This window comes from Chiloscyllium plagiosum, unplaced genomic scaffold (assembly GCF_037043375.1).
Source record: "Chiloscyllium plagiosum isolate Xiang-an unplaced genomic scaffold, Cpla_swu_hap1 HiC_scaffold_20, whole genome shotgun sequence".
Classification (NCBI taxonomy): domain Eukaryota; kingdom Metazoa; phylum Chordata; class Chondrichthyes; order Orectolobiformes; family Hemiscylliidae; genus Chiloscyllium; species Chiloscyllium plagiosum.
The window spans coordinates 37229186-37251332 of record NW_028270158.1 but is presented as its reverse complement, the minus strand read 5'-3'; positions in this window follow the sequence as shown (position 1 = coordinate 37251332).

Genomic DNA, 22147 nt, shown 5'->3' with positions numbered 1-22147 from the left:
TCATATCACACAATGTCAGGATCTACCCCAGGCTGTTTCTTCTGAAATGTGCTCCTTTTCAAAGATGGTTTTGTACTGTTGACAGGCTCATCTGGAGACCTAATGCATTTCAATCACCGTCATCAAAATTTCTTGGAGAGCATTGTGCCCTTAGGTCGTTGTAGGAAATTAATTTTTCACCATCAGAGCCGACTTCCTTCTTCAAAAAAAAACGATGCAGAGTTGGATTTAACTGTTTCTTATGTTAGAAAGAGATCACAGGCTCTGGAAAGTTCTTTTCAAATGTCATGTTTGGGGATATGAAATTCAATTTTCACAGAAAAGCAAACTGAATTTCAAAACGTGAAAAATAACAATCCTGAAGTCCAATGTAATGTGAGGAAATTTTAGTTGTTTGTTTATGTTGAAGCAGTGAAAGCTAATTTACACTACAATTTGTTGGTTGATTGTTTGGAATATGTCACTGCGAATTGGAGATGAATCAGAAGAAATGCAACAAACAGATAAGTCCCCATAATTGGATTATGGTGATAAGATTTGGTAGACAGACTACTCATGATGGGTTTTCTTTTCCTCCAACAGAACATTTTACCTGATGCATAAATGCTTATGTTATCCTTTGTGAATAAGAAGTGAAGCATAGACAATGTTGAATGGAAGAATTTAACAGATCTTTACAACAGCTGGCTATTACATACAAACATTACATTTCTCAGACAACTGACTGTCTAGGTGGATATTAGTTGTAAAGTTACACAGCCTCCTGCCTGTCTACTTTGGATTCCAGCATCTGCAGTTTTTTTGTCTCTAATAAAGTTACACAGAGCTGTATGCTTCTTGTAGCTTTTGATACTTCAAGTGATCCAAGTTTAGATGGGATATGTAGCATTTATAACCTTAGGTCATGGTGATGATATAATGAGCATGTCTCTTAAAGATACAGGAACGTAGCATTATAGCAACAGGAGTAGGCCATTCAGCCCCTTGAGTCTGTTCTACCATTCAATGAGATCACAGCTGATCTGTGGCCTAACTCCACATGCCACCCTTTGTCTCCTATCCCTTAATATCTTTGCTTAAAAAATCTACCTCACAGTCAAAACTAACAATTGACCTCACATAAACTGCTGTTAATAGGAGGCAGTTTTAAACCTCTGCCATTGTTTGTGTGTAGAAGTGCTTCTTAACATCTCTCCTCAATAGCATGGCCCAAACCTTTAGACTATGCCCCCTAGTTTTAGAATCTCCAACCAGTGGCATTAGATTATCTATTCTGTCTTTTCCTGTAAACATCTTGAAATCTTCAATCAAATTATCCCTTCACCTTCTAAGTCCTAGAGAAAATCAGCCTACTTTGTATAATCTCCCCTCATAACTTAACCCCTGAAATCCTGGTATCAGATTGTTGGAAACCTATGATGTAGTCCCTCCAAGGCCAATATATCCTATCTAAGATATAAAGAATTTATAAAAAAACACATGCCTGAAAGGGTGGTGCAGGGAAGAGGGGTTCACAAAGGATGCTCTCTAATTGAATAAAGCCGTACCACTTCTCTTGTTTCCCCATTTGAATGGCCTACTATGCCATGATGCAGTGGTCAATTAAACTATCCTCCTGACACTCCTCTTCCTCATCCATGCAGGGAACGGGTGCCTTGTTTGGAGTGTGACTGCCTGAAACACAGCATCAAGTAACTCTTGTCTTCTTTAATCTGTCACAATGTCCAAAACTTGAACCCCAGCTCATCAACACTGAGCTGATGTCCCTTGAGCTACAAAGCTTTTCTGCTGAGGTTGTCAGTGTGGTTTGCAATGGAGTCTACCAGCTCCCACATACCACAGCTGCAACACATCCCCATGCACTGCCAACTTTATTTTATAATGTGGAAGTGCCAGTGTTGGACTGGGGTGGACAAAATTAAAAATCGTAGAACACCAGATTATAGTCCAACTGGTTATTTGAGAGTACAAGCTTTCAGAGTGCTGCTCCTTCATTAGCACTCCAAAAGCTTGTACTTTGAAATAAACCTGTTTGACTATAACAGTGTTGTTGGATTTTTAACTTCATTTTAGTTAACTAAGTTTATTTTTATTTAAAATCTGATTCTCAAAGACCCTTAATTATAATACACTTTTCTAAGTGTAATGCTTTTAAAGTTAGGCCCTAAACATAGATTAGGGACTAAACAATACACCATTTGTGGGTTCTTTCTTGATTATATGTTTTTGGAGATATGTCTCTTGATTAAACTTAAAATATAAGCCATAACTATTAATCTAACCTGGGGCAGTGTTTTCTAGAGGAATAAGATGGTATTATTTTCTGGGACTGTAGATTGTGAAGGAGCAAAACTGGACTTTAGTAGCGTGATATGTGCTTCTTTTCAGATGTGGGAGTTTAAAGAGAGTTTAAGAGTTACTGCGGATTATATCTGTCAGAAATGCTGTTGGATGCAAATCTTATCAGATCGAATGGATCGTTTGGAGAGACAGTTAGAAGCAATGAGGAATTTGCAACAGCAACAGTATGTGATGGGTGGCAGTTGTAGGAAGGGGGGGGGGGTGGTGGTAAGTCTCAGATACAGTCACATAGATGAGTTAACTCCAGGAAAGGTAAGAGAAGTAGGCAGCTAGTGCAGGAGTCTCTTTGTGGCTATAGCCATTTCAAATAGGTATGCTGTTTTGGAAAATGTAGGGGGTGATGGATTCTCAGGGAACATAGCATGAACAGCCAAGTTTCTGGTATTGAGACTGGCTTTAAAGCAACAAGGGGTATTTTGGGTTCCAAGAGATCAATTGTGTTAGGGGATTCCCTAGTCCGAGGTACGGACAGATGTTTCTGTGGCCAGCAGTGAAAAATCAGAACAGTGTGTTGCTTCTCTGGTGCCAGGATCAAGGATGTGTCAGAGAGGGTGCAGAATGTTCTCACGGGGAAGAGGGACCAGCAAGAGGTCATTGTCCACATTGGAACCAATGATATAGGAAGGGAAAAGGTTGACATTCTGAAAGGAGATTACGGAGAGTTAGGCATGAATTTAAAAAGGAGGTCCTCGAGAGTAGTAATATCTGGATTACTCCCGGTGCTATGAGCTAGTGAGGGCAGAAATAGGAGGATAGAGCAGATGAATGCATGGCTGAGGAGCTGGTGTCTGGGAGAAGGATTCACATTTTTGGAACATTGGAATCTCTTTTGGGGTAGAAGTGACCTGTACAAGAAAGACAGATTGCAGTTAAATTGGAAGGGGTCTAATATACTGGCAGGGAGATTTGCTAGAGCTGCTCGGGAGGATTTAAACTAATAAGGTGGAGGGGTGAGACCCAGGGAGACAGTGAGGAAAGAGGTCAATCTGAGACTGGTACAGTTGAGAACAGAAGTGAGTCAAACAGTCAGGGCAGGCAGGGACAAGGTAGGACTAATAAATTAAACTGCATTATTTCAGTGCAAGGGGCCTAACAGGGAAGGCAGATGAACTCAGGGCATGGTTAGGAACATAGGACTGGAATATCATCGTAAAAAGGGGACATGAGATAGCATTGGCAAATAGAATTAAGGAGAATCCAAAGCGTTTTTACAAATACATTAAGGACAAAAGGGTAATTAGGGAGAGAATAGGGCCCCTCAAAGATCAGCAAGGTGGCCTTTGTGTGAAGCCACAGGAAATGGCGGAGATACTGAATGAATATTTTGCATCAGTATTTACTGTAGAAAAGAATATGGAAGATATAGATATAGGGAAATAGATGGTGACATCTTGCAAAATGTCCAGAATACAGAGGAGGAAGTGCTGGATGTCTTGAAATGATTAAAGGTGGATAAATCTCCAGGACCTGATCAGGTGTACCCGAGAACTCTGCTGGGCCTTTTGCTGATATATTTGTATCATCGATAGTCACAGGTGAGGTGCTGGAAGATTGGAGGTTGGCAAATGTGGTGCCACTGTTTAAGAAGGGCGGTAAAGACAAGCCAGGGAACTATAGACCGGTGAGCCTGACCTCGGTTCTTCTACTTCTTGTCATTTACATAAATGATTTGGATGCGAACATAAGCGGTACAGTTAGTAAGTTTGCAGATGACACCAAATTGGAGGTGTAGTGGACAGCGAAAAGGGTTACCTCAGATTACAACAGGATCTGGACCAGATGGGCCAATGGGCTGAGAAGTGACAGATGAAGTTTAATTCAGATAAATGCGAGGTGCTGCATTTTGGGAAAACAAATCTTAGCAGGACTTATACACTTAATGGTAAGGTCCTAGGGAGTGTTGCTGACCAAAGAGACCTTCGAGTGCAGGTTCATAGCTCCTTGAAAGTGAAGTCGCAGGTAGATAGGATAGTGAAGAAGATGTTTGGTATACTTTCTTTTATTGATCAGAGTATTGAGTACAGGTGTTGGGAAGTCATATTGCAGCTGTACAGGACATTGGTTAGGCCACTGTTGGAATATTGCATGCAATTCTGGTCTCCTTCCTATCGGAAAGATGTTATGAAACTTGAAAGGGTTCAGAAAAGATTTACAAGAATGTTACCAGGGCTGGAGGATTTTTTTACCAGAGGCTGAACAGGCTGGGACTGTTTTCCCTGGAGCGTCGAAGGCTGAGGGGTGACCTTATAGAGGTTTACAAAATTATGAGGGGCATGGATTGAGTAAATAGACAAAGTCTTTTCCCTGGGTTTGGGGAGTCCAAAACTTTTTGGCATAGGTTTAGGGTGAGAGGGGAAAGATATAAAAGAGACCTAAGGGGCAACTTTTTCACACAGAGGGTGGTACGTGTATGGAATGAGCTCCCAGAGGAAGTGTTGGAGGCTGGTACAAATGCAACATTTAAGAGGCATTTGGATGGGTATATGAATAGAAAGGTTTTGGAGGAATATGGGCCGGGTGCTGGCAGGTGGGACTAGAATGGGTTGGGATATCTGGTCGGCATGGACATGTTGGACCGAAGGGTCTGTTTCCATGCTGTACATTTCTATGACTCTGTGACTCTATTTCCCTATGATCTTACAGTTTTCCTTTGATTTTTTTCTTTTTTTTGTTCATTTGAGGCCGTTTAGCAACCAGGCCCGCCCTGCTTCTGCTGCTGCCTGAGCTAAATCTTAAAGATACTCTCTTTACCTTCATCTTAGTCTCCTCATTTAAATTCTTGGACGTTTTTCTTCTCACTTCTCAGTCATTCCCTGAACATAACAAACAAAAATCTAAAGAACCCCAGTGGATGCTGTAAATCAGAAACAAAAACAGAAGTTGCAGGAAAAGCTCAGCATCTGTGAAGAGAAATCAGAATTAACATTTCGGGTCCGCTGACCGGTTCTGAGGAAAGGTCTCTGGACCCAAAACGTTAACTCTGATTTCTCTTCGCAGATGCTGAGCTTTTCCTGCAATTTCTGTTTTTGTTGTTGAATAATAACATTTTACTGAAATCACTGCTATTTGGTATTTGTCCCTAAAGACAAACAGCTCACCACTTTTTTGGCATGTCTCTCTGATTTTTTTCAGTAGTGAGCAGTTGGATGAGTGAAATGCGTTCATACTCTAACCCCTTCTCCTCCTGTTCCCACAAATCCTTCAGTTAAAGTTGGTGTACTCTCAGGTCTCACCCTTTCTCCACCTACTCCATTGAATTGTCTGGGTTAAATCTTATATATTAACTGGCCTTACCCTTTCTCCACGTGCTCTTGCAAATCCTCTAGTTAATGTTTATATGCTCATCCTTTCTCCGGCTTTAGCCTTGACTGCACTCCTCAGCGAGTAGGTGAACTGATATACTATGTCTCTTGTAAGATATAGGTGACACACTGAATGGACAAAGTGAAGAATTGAGACATAACACAACATTTCCTCTTCTTCCAAATGTAAAACCTATCCCAAACAGATAGAAATGTTTGTACATAGGCAGGACTGTCAATTCAATGATTACACTAACAGATGAAGCAGCATTTACAAGACCAGTACTTCAAACTTCAATGTGGTACTTGGTAGGTTTTACAGCTTATCAAGCATTTGTTACTACACAGAACCCTTCTGAGCCCACATCAGCTGGTCTATTGAAAGAAAAAACAATTTAGGGACAGTCTTTCGGTAAAACTGCCCTGAAGAGACAAATGTACATGTAGGCCCAACTCATAATGAGTTCCGTTCAGCTGTTTGCCTTTATTTTGATTTTACAAACTTGCAACATGCAGACATTACGGATGAAGAATCATAGTGGCCTGAATAATGTAGGCTACTGTTGTAGAGAAACAAAAATTACTTGAGAATCAGATTTAGTAGCAAGTCAAATCTTCGTTTATTAAACAAAAACATTTAGGAGATTAGGTCACCCTATGTTCCGGGTTTCCTCCAATAGTCTCGCCGATTACAGAGATCAACAGACCTTTATATCCCTAACCACAGCAAAGCACACAGTTTCAGATAAAATTATGTAAACAGTTCTTCAGACAGAATGTCATTCCCACACAGGTGTTTGTCCGCTGAGACTACAGCCATCGGTTATTTTGAGTTTGTGGTTTTACTTGCGAATGGTCACACGTCCGTTTATAGAACATAGAACATAGAAGAATACAGCGCAGTACACGCCCTTCGGCCCTCGATGTTGCGCCGATCCAAGCCCACCTAACCTACACTAGCCCACTATCCTCCATATGCCTATCCAATGCCCGCTTAAATGCCCATAAAGAGGGAGAGTCCACCACTACTACTGGCAGGGCATTCCATGAACTCACGACTCGCTGAGTAAATAACCTACCCCTAACATCTGTGCTATACCTACCACCCCTTAATTTAAAGCTATGTCCCCTCGTAATAGCTGACTCCATACGTGGAAAAAGGTTCTCACGGTCAACCCTATCTAAACCCCTAATCATCTTGTATACCTCTATCAAGTCACCCCTAAACCTTCTTTTCTCCAATGAAAACAACCCCAAGTGCCTCAGCCTTTCCTCATACGATCTTCCTACCAGACCAGGCAACATCCTGGTAAACCTCCTCTACACCCGTTCCAGTGCCTCCACATCCTTCCTATAGTATGGCGACCAAAACTGCACACAATACTCCAGATGGGGCCACACCAGAGTCTTATACAACTGCAACATGATCTCAGGACTCCGGAACTCAATTCCTCTACCAATAAAAGCCAGTACGCCATATGCCTTCTTCACTGCACTATTTACCTGGGTGGCAACTTTCAAAGATCTGTGTACATGGACACCAAGATCCCTCTGCTCATCCACACTACCAAGTATCCGACCATTAGCCCAGTACCCCATCTTTTTGTTACTCTTACAAAGTGAATCACCTCACACTTAGCTACATTGAACTCCATTTGCCACCTTTCTTCCCAGTTCTGCAGCTTATCTATATCCCGCTGTAACCTGCCACATCCTTCCTCACTGTCTACAACTCCTCCGACTTTCGTATCATCCGTAAACTTGCTCACCCAATCTTCTAACCCCTCCTCCAGGTCATTTATAAAAATGACAAACAGCAATGGTCCCAAAACAGATCCTTGCGGAACACCGCTAGTGACGGCACTCCAAGATGAACCTTTGCCATCAACTACTACCCTCTGTCTTCTTCCAGCCAGCCAACTCCTAATCCAAACCTCCAACTCACCCTCAATGCCATACCTCTATTTTTTGCAGTAGTCTACCATGGGGAACCTTATCAAATGCCTTACTAAAATCCATATATCACCACATCTACCGCTTTCCCTTCGTCCACCTCCTTAGTCACCTTCTCAAAGAATTCAATAAGGTTTGTGAGGCACAACCTGCCCTTCACACAACCATGCTGACTATCCTTGATCACATTATTCCTATCCAGATGTTCATAAATCCTATTCCGAACAATTCTCTCTAAGACTTTGCCCACAACAGAAGTGAGACTCATCGGCCTATAGTTACTAGGGTTATCCCTACTCCCCTTCTTGAACAAGGGAACCACATTTGCTAGCCTCCAATCTTCTGGCACTACTCCTGTAGACAACCAGGACATAAAAATCAAGGCCAATGGCTCTGCAATCTCCTCCCTTGCTTCCCAGAGAATCCTAGGATAAATGCCATCAGGCCCAGGGGACTTATCTATTTTTACCCTTTCCAGAATTTCCAACACCTCTTCTCTACATACCTCAAAGCCATCCATTCTACTTAATTGTGACTCAGTATTCACATCGACAACAATGTCCTGTTCCTGAGTGAATACTGACGAAAAGTATTCATTCAGTGTCTCCCCAATCTCTTCAGCCTCCACACGCAACTTCCCACTACTATCCTTGACCGACCCATCTAACGAACTTGAGCTTTCGCTTTCCCAATCAATATCAGGAAAGTTAAAGTCCCCCATAACAACCACCCTATTACTTTCACTCTTCTCTTGAATCATCCTCGCAATCCTTTCTTCTACGTTTCTAGGACTATTAGGAGGCCTGTAAAAAACTCCTAACAGGGTGAGCTCACCTTTCCTATTCCTAACCTCAGCCCAAACTACCTCAGATGGCGAGTCTTCATCCATTGTCCTTTCCACAGCTGTAATACTATCTTTGACAAGCAATGTCACACCTCCCCTTCTTTTACCCCCACCTCTGACCCTACTAAAACATTTAAACCCTGGGACCTACAACAGCCAATCCTGTCCCTGTTCTACCCATGTCTCCGTAATAGCCACAACATCAAAGTCCCAGGTACCAACCCACGCTACAAGTTCACCTACCTTATTTCGTATACTTCTTGCATTGAAGTATACACACTTCAAGCCACTTTCCTGTTTACAGGCACCCTCCTTTGAAATTGATGCCATGTTCCTAACCTCCCTACACTCCAGGTCCTGCACCCTAAAGCTACAGTCTGGGTTCCCATGCCCCTGCAGAGTTAGTTTAAACCCCCCCCCAAGAGCATTTGCAAACCTCCCCCCAAGGATACTGGTGCCCCTCAGGTTCAGGTGCAGACCATCCTGTTTATAGAGGTCCCACCTTCCCCAGAAAGAACCCCAGTTATCCAAATACCGGAATCCCTCCCTCCTGCACCATCCCTGTAGCCACGCATTTAACTGTTCTCTCTCCCTATTCCTCGACTCTCTATCACGTGGCACGGGTAACAAACCAGAGACAACAACTCTGTTCGTTCTAACTTTGAGCTTCCAACCTAGCTCCCTGAAAGCCTGCCTAACATCCTCAGCCCTCCTCCTACCTATGTCATTGGTGCCAATGTGGACCACGAGTTTGGGCTACTCCCCCTCCCCCTTAAGGACCCGGAAAACACGATCAGAGACGTCACGTACCCTTGCACCTGGGAGGCAACATACCAAACGTGAGTCTCTCTCGCCCCCACAAAACCGCCTATCTGTGCCCCGAACTATCGAGACCCCAATTACTATTGCTCTGCTCTTCTCCACCCTTCCCTTCTGAGTAACGGGGACAGGCTCCATGCCAGAGGCCTGAGCCCTGTTACTTACCCCTGGTAAGTCGTCCCCCCCACAAGTATCTAAAACGGTATACTTGTTCTTGAGGGGAACGGCCGCAGGGGGTCCCTGTACTGGCTGCTTCCTCCCAGTCCCCCTCACTGTCACCCATCTATCTGCCATCTTTGGAGTTACTACTTCCCTAAAGCTCCGATCTATGACCCCCTCTGCCTCCCAAATGATCCTAAGTTCATCCAACTCCAGCTCCAGTTCCCTAACACGGTCTTGGAGGAGCTGGAGATGGGTGCACTTCCTGCAAGTGTAATCAGCAGGGACGTCCATGGCATCCCTCACCTCAAACATGTTGCAAGAGGAACATTGCACTGCCTTCACTGCCATCCCTCTGAAAGTAACCTTTTTAAAAAAAACTGGGTCTAAAGAATACAACAAGCAAAATGCAGCACTTACCTACTTACCACAATGGGTCTTATTATTTAGGTTAGAGGAGGAGGGCGGGTGGGAGACACTACCTCTGTAGTGCCTCGGGTTCTTCTCCTGCGCGCTTTTAAAGGGAAAAAAACCTACCCGGCTGCCCCTCTGGTCTTCGTCACTTCCCCCTGCTGCTCCCGCTCTTTCTGTGAAGAGAAAAAAAACACCGCTGCCCGCTACCGGTAAGTAATTTTAAAACAAACTGTCTTACCTTAGCTGCTGCTCGCACTCAAAGTTTATCCCAGTTTACTCCTGCAGGAGTCGGCACTTTAGCAAGCTTTAGCACAAATTGTGCAAACTTTTGACAATATTCCCATCATGTGTTACAAATGTAGTCAAATGCTCTACTTCACTACGATGGAAAATGTGGCAAAATTATGGGAGAGGCAGTGCCAGATTATCGCAATATCGGAACGATTTTGTGCATCTTTTAACAAAGTTTCTGGCATTGAGGCAAGATTCCTACTAGGCAGCAGTAAGTTGCCTACTGAGGTCGATTATTGCTTGTTAATGGTCTTATTAACTACAGATCTCACCTCATTAATATCTAGTTTTCTATCATATTGGGCATTTAATTCTGCCTTTTTGTCTCGCTTTGTGCATTCTATGAATCTTTAACAATAAAATTTGTTTCCAATACAATTGTCTGTCGACCTATCGTAGAACAGTTGCACAATATCCCAGGTTCCTCTTTCAACTCACAAAATTGCTATCTCCCTTTAACCCCAAAATAGTAATGTGTTACTTATGCATCACCACCCCTCCCCCTCCCCCCGCCAAAAAGTAATTAAAATACAACTAAATTAATTCATTTTAAATTTTAAAATGTAATAGGGGTTAATCCTTAGTGGTGAATCCTTAGTGTTAATCCTGAAGGTTCTTGCTGGATCAGACACAGCAATACTTTATTGTCATGTTCAATGTTAAATAGGTTGTTACAATGTTTAAATAAAAATACAATATATCTGATTTTGAGTATTGATCTTCTTTTATATGAAAACATAATTGATTCATTTAGTTGATTCCAGAGAGTGGAATGTGTAATTAAAGTAATGGAGACAAACTAGCAAAAGGTGTTTAACTCAAAACAGTACAAATTGGCACCATGTATGCTGCATTGCAATAACCACACTTCAAAGGCTAAACTGTGTTGATGCACTGAGGCCAGGCTGGAAAGCTAGGAGAAAATCTTGCCTTTCTTGCTCAGGCAATGAACTGCTTGATTGTGGGACTTGTATTCCTTTAAAAGACTGAAGTCTGTCCCAAGAGCCATCAGTAAATTTGCAAAGTAGCAGCTCTTCAATGCTACTAGGGGTGATAGCCTCTGTGGGGCATGCACTTGTCAAAAACAGGCACCAATTTCTACACAAGGTAAATGCAGTCAGTGTTTGCTGGGTCAACCAGGCAGATCCCAGCAAGGGATGGGGATGAAACTGATGAATGCAGGAGTGATATCTATCCTCAGAAATATCCCAACCAGTTTCAGTACTCCTCCGTGGATCACAGATGACAGCTCAGCCTACAGGAGGACAACCACATTTTACTGGGTAGCCTTTCCAAATAGTGAAAAGATGGTAAAATGCCCATAAAATGGCCGCTAAATGCCTAAGTTGACTTCTGGGCAGGATGGCCTTGATCCATCCACACTATCAGTGATAAAACTGCCTGACTTTGGAATGATGACTGACACTCAGTTCACCACTTCCTTTACTTCCAGCCAGTTTCTGGAGGATTAGCCGATAGCCCTAACTCTCAATTATCAGCAAAGTAATGAAAAATATTAATGATAGTTTTTTCAAGTGAGCTCACTAATAAGCTTCTCACTAATGTTCAGTTTCAGTTCTACGAGACCAACTCAACTCCAGATATCATTTTGGACTTGATCTGGAAATTCAGCATATCTACAATAACTCTTACCAATTTTTACAGATGCACCATAGAAAACATCCTATCTGGAGCATCACAGCTTGGTATGGCAAGAAACTACAGTGAGTTGTGAACGTAGCCCAGTCCATCATTAAAACATGCCTTCCTTCCATTAACTCTGACTACACATTCCATTCCTTGGGAAAGCAACCAACATAATCAAAGATCCCTTCACCTGTATTAAGCTCTCAGATTAGATTAGATTAGTATGGATCAGGCTCTTCAGCCCAACAAGTCCACACCGACCCTCCGAACAGTAACCCAACCAGACTCATTCCTCTATATATTTACCCCTGACTAATGCACCAGACACCATGTGCAATTTAGCATGGACAATTTAGCATGACCAATTCACCTGACCTGCACGTCTTTAGACTGTGGGAGGAAACCAGAGCACCTGAAGGAAACCCACGCAGACATGGGGAGAATGTGCAAACTCCACACACAGTCTCCCTCTTCCATCCTTTTCCATTGGGCAGAAGATATAACAAATTGAAAACACATACCAACAGATTTAAGAACATCTTCTTCCCTGCTGTTATCAGACTCAGGAACAGATCTCTCATATATTAGAGTTGATCTTTCTCTGCACCTTCTTTGTAGCTGTAACACTACATTCTGCATTCTGTTCTATTACCCTGATATAATTATGTAAGGTAAGATTTGTCTGGTTGGCAGTTGAAACAAAACTTTTCACTGTATCTTGGTACATGTAACAATAATAAATCAAATCAAATCATTGACAAAAGAGCTGAGTTCCAAAGGCGAGGAAAGAGTGACTACCCTTTACTGAATCAATAACCTGAAATAAAATGGAAGTCAATCAAGGAATCAAAGGAAAACTCATCAGTGATTAGAATCAGACTAAGTAAAAAGGAAGCTGGCATGGTTTTTGGAAGTCAAATATCTCAGCCCTAGGATATCACCGTGAGACTTTTTCTGTGTCATGTCATATGCCCAGCAATAATCATATACATTATCAATGATTTTCTTTCCGCTGACTGAATCAAAATGAACATGTTGGCTTGAAACAGACTAACAACAAAATACAATTTAACTAACCTTATATCTGTACAGTGCTTAACCAATTGCACATACGTCATCTAATTTACCTATTGTTTATCAATTATTCACTCTGTAAAATTTGCTTCTGATAAATTTGTAAATTATGGTAAATTACTACAGAATGGCAGAATAAGATATTTATGTTTGTGTTGGTTCTCCAAAGAAGTAATTCACAAAGTGCCACCCCTTATCGCATTCCACATTCTTCCTTTTTGGATAATAATTCAAATCCCTCTTGAATGTCTTAATTGATTTTGCCTCCATAACATTGAAAGTACATTTGATGCACCAATTACCTGTGTGAAAACACGTAGCCATTGCTTCTTTTGCTGATTGTTAAAATTGTGGTACAATGTTGACTATCAATTTTCAACTTCTATCTTCTTGTTTTAACATCAGACTGCCATGGACTAATATGGTTTTTAATAAGAAAGGAACATAGACCTGCCCGACCACAGATTGGATCACAAAATTGCCTCAGTGTGGAATACATACACAAAATCATCTGAACTGAAATTACCATGTTTTCTAAAGGCATGAGAACTAGTCAACTGAGTTTCATTTTAATTTACATGTGTGAGAAGTTGCATGTATCGGGCATGAACAGGCTGCCTATAAATACCCATTTGGAAAGACAATAGAAGCAGACATAGGAATTAACAAAGGAGCCCTTGTTCTGACGCTGCATGGTAGAGCAGCAGAATGGGTAGAAAAGAAAATGGATTTATAACTCTTTCCATTTTCCTGTCTACACCCCATCATTAAGAATCACAAAACCGGTGACAAGGCAAAACATAAAAAAAATTCACTCACTGTACAAATATCATGACTGCTGAAGATACAAGATATCAGCTAACTCAAGGATTCTAAGAACTTTCTAAACAGCATATCATTTAACTTCCTATTGTACCAGACATACTCCTTTTCAAACTTTACACATGTGTGCGTTTGATGTTGCATTTGTTGATATTTACCTCAAGGTAATAAAAAGATTTCTCTTCCTTTCCCTTGAGTAAACTTCTAAATGGCTCCTTCATTTTGATCCAGCCAACTATGTTTGAATTGAAGTGTAACACAAAGGTAAAGGTGAAGGTAAAATCACCACAGTCATTTCAGATCATAGGGCAGTGCTTGGGGACACTTGTGCATGAAACACAGACAGGTAATCAGGAAGGCTAATGGAACGTTGGCCCTTATTTCAAGGGGATTGGAGTATAAGAGAAGGAAGATCTTCTGCAACAGTACAAATTGCTGATGAGACTACAATTGAAGTAATGTGAGCATTTTTGGTTCCTTTATTTAAGGAAAGATTTCATTTCATTTGAGGCAGTTCAGAGAAGGTTCACTGGGATGATCCCTGGTGTAGAGGGTTTGTCTTATGAGCAGAGACTAAGCAGGTTGAGACTCTACTCATTGGAAATTAGAGGAATGAGCGGTGACCTCATTGAAACATATCGGATCCTTAAGAGGCTTGTTAGGGTAATTGCTGAGAAGATGTTACCTCTCAAGGGAGAATCCAGGACCAGAAAACATTGTCCCAGAATAAAGGGCAACAACTTAAGACTGTGATAAGCAGTAATTTATTCTCTCAAAGAGTTAAGTGACTTTGGAATTCCTTGCCACAGAGTGCTGTTGGAGCAGAATATGTGTGTTTAGTGTCCCTATATTTAAGTCTGAGACAGATAGATTCTTGATCATTAGGGGAATGAAGGGTTACAGGAAAAGGACAGGAAAGTGGACGTGAGAAATGTCAGATCAAACAGAATCCAAATGAAAGGTGGACCAGATTTGAAGGGCCGAACAGGCTTCTCCTGTTCCTATTTCTTATGGTTTTTCACATCAGCGAGAGACAACTGGTGGTGGTTTAACCTGAGGGTCACCATAACAAATGGAGAGGTTGAGAAAAGGAGAGTCCGTTATAGTAACCTCAGCCAGTGTGGGAATTGAAACAATATTGTTGGCATCATTCTGCATTTCAAACCAGCCATTTGCCAACTGAATTAACTGACTCCTAGTGTAATATACCTATGTGGTAAAATACATAGCAACATAGTTTAGCAAGGGGATTAAGACAGGATGGACCTGATTCCCCCTTCCTCACCAGTCATAACACAATTGTCCTAAATCTGTGCCCTCTTATTCAAGATCTTTCCCCCAACGTGAACAATTTTTTCCTATATATTGAACGTGATTTTGAGCATTTCTGTCAAATTTATAACTAGGCACTTTTAGTAAATGAGATTTCCAACTTTAAATGAACATCAGAGACTATGGAGAATTGATTACAAATTTTTCTGGCAAAAATCAATCAAAAATAGTGTAAATAAAGTATTTAACAAAATTACTTGATGTAGAATTTGTCATGGAAGAGTTCCATTATTACCAATAAAATTAATCAGGCTGCAGAAGAAAGTCATTTACAAAGCCTTAGCAGATTTGAGGGCAAGGGTAGGGGAGAATTATTCAAAAGATTTAAAACATTTTAGCTATTTGCTTATTTTCATGATCTGATTTACTATACATTGTGTCAAATGGTATTCTGGGGGAGAGATTGAACTGATGTGGACATTACTCTTTTGATACTCCTGGGTGCCTTTTTAGACTTTGGGTGGAACGGGTGTAAAGCCTTAAATTTTAGTTCACCTTCCACTCCTGACGAGGTGTGTCAAAATCAGGAATTAGGCAAGAATTACAACCTGCCCTGACACGAGCGGCATCAGGAAAATTTGCGATTACATTGTGGGTTAAATGTGTATATTGTAGTATTCCTGATGGTTTTTCAGGAGAAACATGGGAGCAACTATCTTTAGGTTTTCTGTCACATAACAGCCCAAAGTATCAATACCATGATTGCAGAGAACTTTTCCATGATCCATTGAAAACCAGTGACATAGCATCCTTCATGATGATTTACATCACTTGCAGTCTCTGAGTATTGGCTCACTGCCAGTTTGATTTTCCTGAAGGGAACTACAGAATTTGCTTTGGCATTCGTTGGTTTGGTGTCTGTAGACTTAGGGCTTTATTACAAATGCTGCTGCTTTTACCTGCGTAACTATTTTGATCAATCTGTTCAGACATTCTGCTCCACACTTCTGGTCAGGAGTGACTTCAACCTGGATCTTCTAGTTCAGAGGTAGGGATAATACCACTGCACTACAAGTACCCACTTCTACTCGTGTAATCCTGTGCCTCACTCATTTGTCAAAGTTTGTCAAAACTGCATGGACCTGAAAGTTTTCCATAACTTTCTCAAATTACTGTGGAATAAAGCCATTTTTTGTGCACAGAGATTCTAATGGAACACAATTCTCCAAGAATTCCAATTGTATTGCACAAATTGTGCTATTTCCAACAGAATGAGCTGTTCAATGTGGAGCACAGGAGTCTGCAGACTATCTAAAATGAAAACTGAAATCTGCGACTATAGCTTTCAGGTGGATACATTTTCAAATAGAGTCTACTTGAAACACTACAATGTTAAAAGTTTCATTGCAGCAGTTCCTCAATTTGATTTGACATTAATGCCTGTGAAATATTTTTTGATTCATTTTGCAGATCACGGAGAAATCATTCTAGTTAAGTACATTGGATATCAACAATGTTGGAATTTAAATTTTGCAGCACTCCTTCATCATTAAGCACAATGGAGCATAAAGCAAATAAGTCTCCATTTACTTATTTTGAAAACAATATAATGTAGGGGAATGGGTCTGGGTGGGTTGCGCTTCAGCGGGTCGGTGTGGACTTCTTGGGCCGAAGGGCCCGTTTCCACACTGTAAGTAATCTAATCTAATCTAATCTAATCTAATCTAATCTAATCTAATCTAATAATAAGCATTGCTCTCCTTTCTCTGTCTCTCTAAATTCCCTCCATGGATTGACCATTTAACATTTAGAAGGTGGTCAGTCTGTGTAATTCCCTACTACAGAAAGACATGGTTACTGTATATATTCAGAAAAAAAGCCATAGAGTCATAGAGATGTACAGCACAGAAACAGATCCTTCGGTCCAACTCATCCATGCTGACCAGATATCCCAACCCAATCTAGTTCCACCTGCCAGCACCCGGCCCATACCCATCCAAACCCCTCCTATTCAGGACTATATTGGGTTGGGATATCTGGTCGGCATGGACAGGTTGGACTGAAGGGTCTGTTTCCATGCTGTACATCTCTATGACTCTGTGACGTAAATGTTGCAATTGTACTGGCCTCCACCACTTCCTCTGGCAGCTCATTCCATACACATACCACACTCTGCATGAAGACATTGCCCCTTAGCTTTCTTTTATATCTTTCCCCTCTCACCCTAAACCTATGCCCTCTAGTTCTGCTCCCCGATCCCAGGGGAAAAAAACCTTGTCTATTTACCCTATGCATGCCCCTCATGATTTTATTAACCTCTATAAGGTCACCCCTCAGCCTCCGATTCTCCAGGGAAAAAAGCCCTTGCCTATTCAACCTCTCCCTGTAGCTCAAATCTTCCAACCCTGGCAACATCCTTGTAAATCTTTTCTGAACCCTTTCAAGTTTCACAACATCCTTCCGATAGGAAGGAAATCAGAGCTGCACGCAACATTCCAACAGTGGCCTGACCAATGTCCTGTACAGCTGCAACATGACCTCCCAACTCCAGTACTCAATACTTTGACCAATAAAGGAAAGCATACCAAACTTCTTCATCACTATCCTATCTACCTGGGACTCTACTTTCAAGGAGTTATGAACTTTCACTCCAAGGTGTCTTTGTTCAGCAACACTCCTTATGAACTTACCATTAAGTGTATAAGTCCTGCTAAGATTTACTTTCCCAAAATGCAGTACCTTGCATTTATTTAAATTACACTCCATCTGCCACTCTTCAGCCCATTGGCCCATCTGTTCAAAATTCCATTGTAATCTGTCCACTGCACCTCCAAGTTTGATGTCATCTGCAAACTTACTAACTATACCCCTTTCGCTTACATCTGAATGATTTACATAAATGATGAAAAGTAGTGGACCCAGCAACGATCCTTGTGATACTCCACTAGTTCCAGGCCTCCAGGCTGAAAAACAACCCTCCATCACGACCCTCTGTCTTCTACCTTTGAGCCAGTTCTGCATCCAAATGGCTAGTTCTCCCTGTATTCCATGTGCTCTAACCTTGCTAATGAGTCTCCCATGGGGAACCTTGTCAATTGCCTTACTGAAGTCCCTATAGATCATGTCTATCACTCCGCACTCATTAATCCTCTTTGTTACTTCAATCAAGTTTGTGAGACATGATTTCCCACACACAAAGCCATGTTGACTATCCCTAATTAGTCCTTGCCTTTCCAAACACATGTACATCAGGTTCACCAATCTATAGTTCCCTGGGTTGTCCTTACCACCCTTCTTAAACAGTGGCACCACGTTTGCCAACCTCCAGTCTTCTGGCACCCACCTGTGACTATCGATGATACAAATAGCTCAGCAAAGGGCCCAGCAATCATTTCCCGAGGTTCCCACAGAGTTCTCAGGTACACCTGATCAGGACCTGGGGATTTATCCATTTTTATGTGTTTCAAGAGCACTTCCTCCTCTGTAATATGGACATTTTTCAAGATGTCACCATTATTTCCCCACATTCTATATCTTCCATGTCCTTTTCCACAGTAAGCACTGGTGCAAAATACTTGTTTAGTATTTCCCCCATCTCCTGCGGCTCCACACAAAGGCAGCCTTGCTGATTTTTGAGGGGACCTATTCTCTCCCTAGTTGCCCTTTTGTCTTTAATGTATTTGTAAAAACCCTTTGGATTCTCCTTCACCCTATTTGCCAAAGCTATCTCATGTCCCCTTTTTGTCCTCCTGATTTCCCTCTTAAGTATACTCCTCCTGCTTATGTACTCTTATAAGGAATCACTCGATCTATCCTGTCTATACCTGATGCATGCTTCCTTCTTTTTCTTAATCAAACCCTCAATTTCTTCAGTCATCCAGCATTCCCTACACCTACCAGCCTTTCCTTTCACCCTAACAGGAATATACTGTCTCTGGACTCTTATTATCTCATTTCTGAAGGCTTCCCATTTTCCAACCGTCCCTTTACCTGCGAACATCTGTCCCCAATCAGGTTTTGAAAGTTCTTGCTTAATGCCATCAAAATTAGCCTTTCTCAATTTAGAGCTTCAACTTTTAGATCTGCACTATCCTTTTCCATAACTATTTTAAAACTAATAGAATTATGGTCGCTCACCCCAAAGTGCTCCCCCACTGACACCTCAGTCACCTGCCCTGCCTTATTTCCCAAGAGTAGGTCAAGCTTTGCACCTTCTCTTGTAGGTACATCCATATACTGAATCAGAAAATTTTCTTGTGCATGCTTAAAAAAATTCTCTCCATCTAAACTCTTAACACTATGGCAGTCCCAGTCTATGTTTGGAATTATTCTTACAGATAACTGAGATCTTCTTTCAAATTTGATTCTCAATTTCCCTCTGACTATTACGATGTCTATAATACAATCCCAATCAGTTGCTTATCCCTTTCTTATTTCTCAGTTCCACCCAAATAACTTCCCTGGATGTATTTCCGGGAATATCCTCCCTCAGCACAGCTGTAATGCTATCCCTTATCAAAAATGCCATTCTCCCTCCTCTCTTGCCTCCTTTTCCATTCTTCCTGTAGTATCCGTATCCTGGAACATTAGGCTGCCAGTCCTGTCCATCCCTGAGCCACATTTCTGTGATTGCTATGATATCCCAGTCCCATGTTCCTAACCATACCCTGAGTTGAACTGCCTTCCCTTTTAGACCCCTTGCATTGAAATAAATGCAGTTTAATTTATCAGTCCTACCTTTTTCTCTACTCTGTCCCTGCCTGCCCTGACTGTTTGACTCGCTTCTTTTCTCAACTGTATCAGTCTCAGATTGACCTCTTTCCTCACTATTTCCCTGCATCCCGCTCTCCCCCCAACCACACCTTATTAGTATAAATCCTCCTGAGCAGCTCGAGCAAATCTTCTTCCTAATATCTTAATCCCCTTCCAATTCAGGTGCAATCCGTCCTTCTTGTACAGGTCACTTCTACCCCAGAAAAGATTCCAATGATCCAAAAATGTGAATCTTTCTCCCATACACAAGCTCCTCAGCCATGCATTCATCTGTTTTATCCTATTCCTACCTTCACTAGTTGTAGCACCGAGAGTAATCCAGATATTACTACTCTAGAGGATCTCCTTTTTAAATTCCTGCCAAGCTCTCTACAACCTCCCTTCAGAATCTCAGCCTTTTCCCTTCCTATGTTGTTGGTTGCAATGTGTACAATGACTTCCTGCTGAGCCCTCTCCCCCATGAGAACATTCTGCACCCTCTCTGAGACATCCTTAATCCTGGAACTCGGGAGGCAACAAGCCATTCTGATTTTTCACTGCTGGCCACAGAGAGTCCCTAACACAATTGATCTCTTGGAACCTGACATATCCCTCATTGCATTAGAGCCAGTCTCGATAGCAGAAACTTGGCTGCTTGTGGTACATTCCCCTGAGAATCCATCAACTCCTATATTTTCCAGAACAGCATACTTGTTTGAAATGGGGCTAGCCTTCCTGCACTACCTGCCTACCTCTCTTATCTTTCCTGGGGTTAACCCATCTATGTGACTGTATCCAACGACTTTTCTCTCTTCCGATAACTGTCATCCATCACATCCCCTTGCTCTTGTAAATTCCTCATTGCCTCTAACTATCGTTCCAACCAATTCATAGGATTGATAGGCTTGATAGGATTCACAACCAACAGCAGCTATTGCAGATATAATCCTCAGTAACACGTAAACTCTCCTAAACTCCCACATCCAACAAGAAGAGCATATCACTCTACTAAGAGCTATTTTTGCTTCTTCCATCTACAGATCCAGAAAATAGCACTGTCTTTTTCCTCTACAAAACACTGCTCCAGGCTAAATTAATACTTATTGCTTATATTTTAAAGTTTAATCAAGCGATAGATCTCAAAAAAAAAATATAATCAAGAAAGAACCCACTCTACTCACGACTGCAGACTTACAGCAAGGCCACACTTAAAACTATTCACTTATCTGTTTCTGTGCTGTGACCTCTCCCAAACAGGTTGATCTAAAATCAGTTGTGAATTTCACTGCTTGTTAATTTTCCCAGATGCACTACGATGTCCAGCGATACATGAATTCAACAGTAAAGGCAGTAACTGCGCAGGTTCACTGCTGTGTCAGATAGCCGTGTGAGTTTCTTTCTCTCTCTCGCACTCGCTCTCTCTTTTTTTTTGCTCTCTCTCTCTCTCTCTCTTGCAAAGACCATGTGGTTCCTGCCTTTGTCTGTACATTTCCCTTTTAACTTTTATCCAAAGTTCCAGAACAATGCAACAGCATACAAAACAGTAATTGCTGCTCCTGGAATTCAAGGAAATCACCTCCAACACCTAAAACACCTCAAAAAAGGAGCAGTCTGTTACAGCCAGAAGTTTTTCCCATCCTCCATCTTGGATTACCTAGAAGGATTGAAACATTTTCAAATATTAAAGTTAGCAAAAGGTCTGGAGAAAAAGTGTGAATATGATGTTGCGGTAGAAGATCATCTCTGATCACATTGAATAACAAGGTAGTAAATGGTGAAAAGGAGAGTAACAAGAGGACATAATTGGAATAGTAAAAGAATTAGTCACATAGCAGATGCAATTTCGTAATATGTCGAGAAATAATACGTAGAAGCAGTGTCATTTGTCTGGTACGTTCTTGAGTGGGCTCGAGCAGAGACCTAAGATGCATATTCATAAATTATTCAAAATGGCAGGACAAGTGGATGAATCATTAATTCACTTTGCCAGTCAGGTTTTTGAATACAAAAACAAATAAATCATGCTCAATATTTTCAAACCGCTGGCTAAGCATCAGCTGGAATATTGTGTCCAATTCTAGTCAGTAAACCTTTGGAAGAAGAGGATGTATCAGGTTGATACCAGGATCAGAGAATCACATACAGAGACTACTGAAGCTGAAATTGTTTTACTAAGTGCAAAGATAGCCATAAGGAGACCAAAATATTCAGAACTGTGTTGCTTTGATAATGTTTGAAGAAACTATTTTCTCTGGCAAGTACACTGGTAATCAAAGATCACAGATTTAAAATAATTGGTTTGAAATAGATGGGAAAGGAGGGGGATATTTTCAGATAGCATTGTTAACATTTGGAATGCATTGCCTGAGAATATGTTAGAATCAGATTACATAAGGAATTTCAAAAAGCAATTGGCTACCTATCAGACATGAAAAGT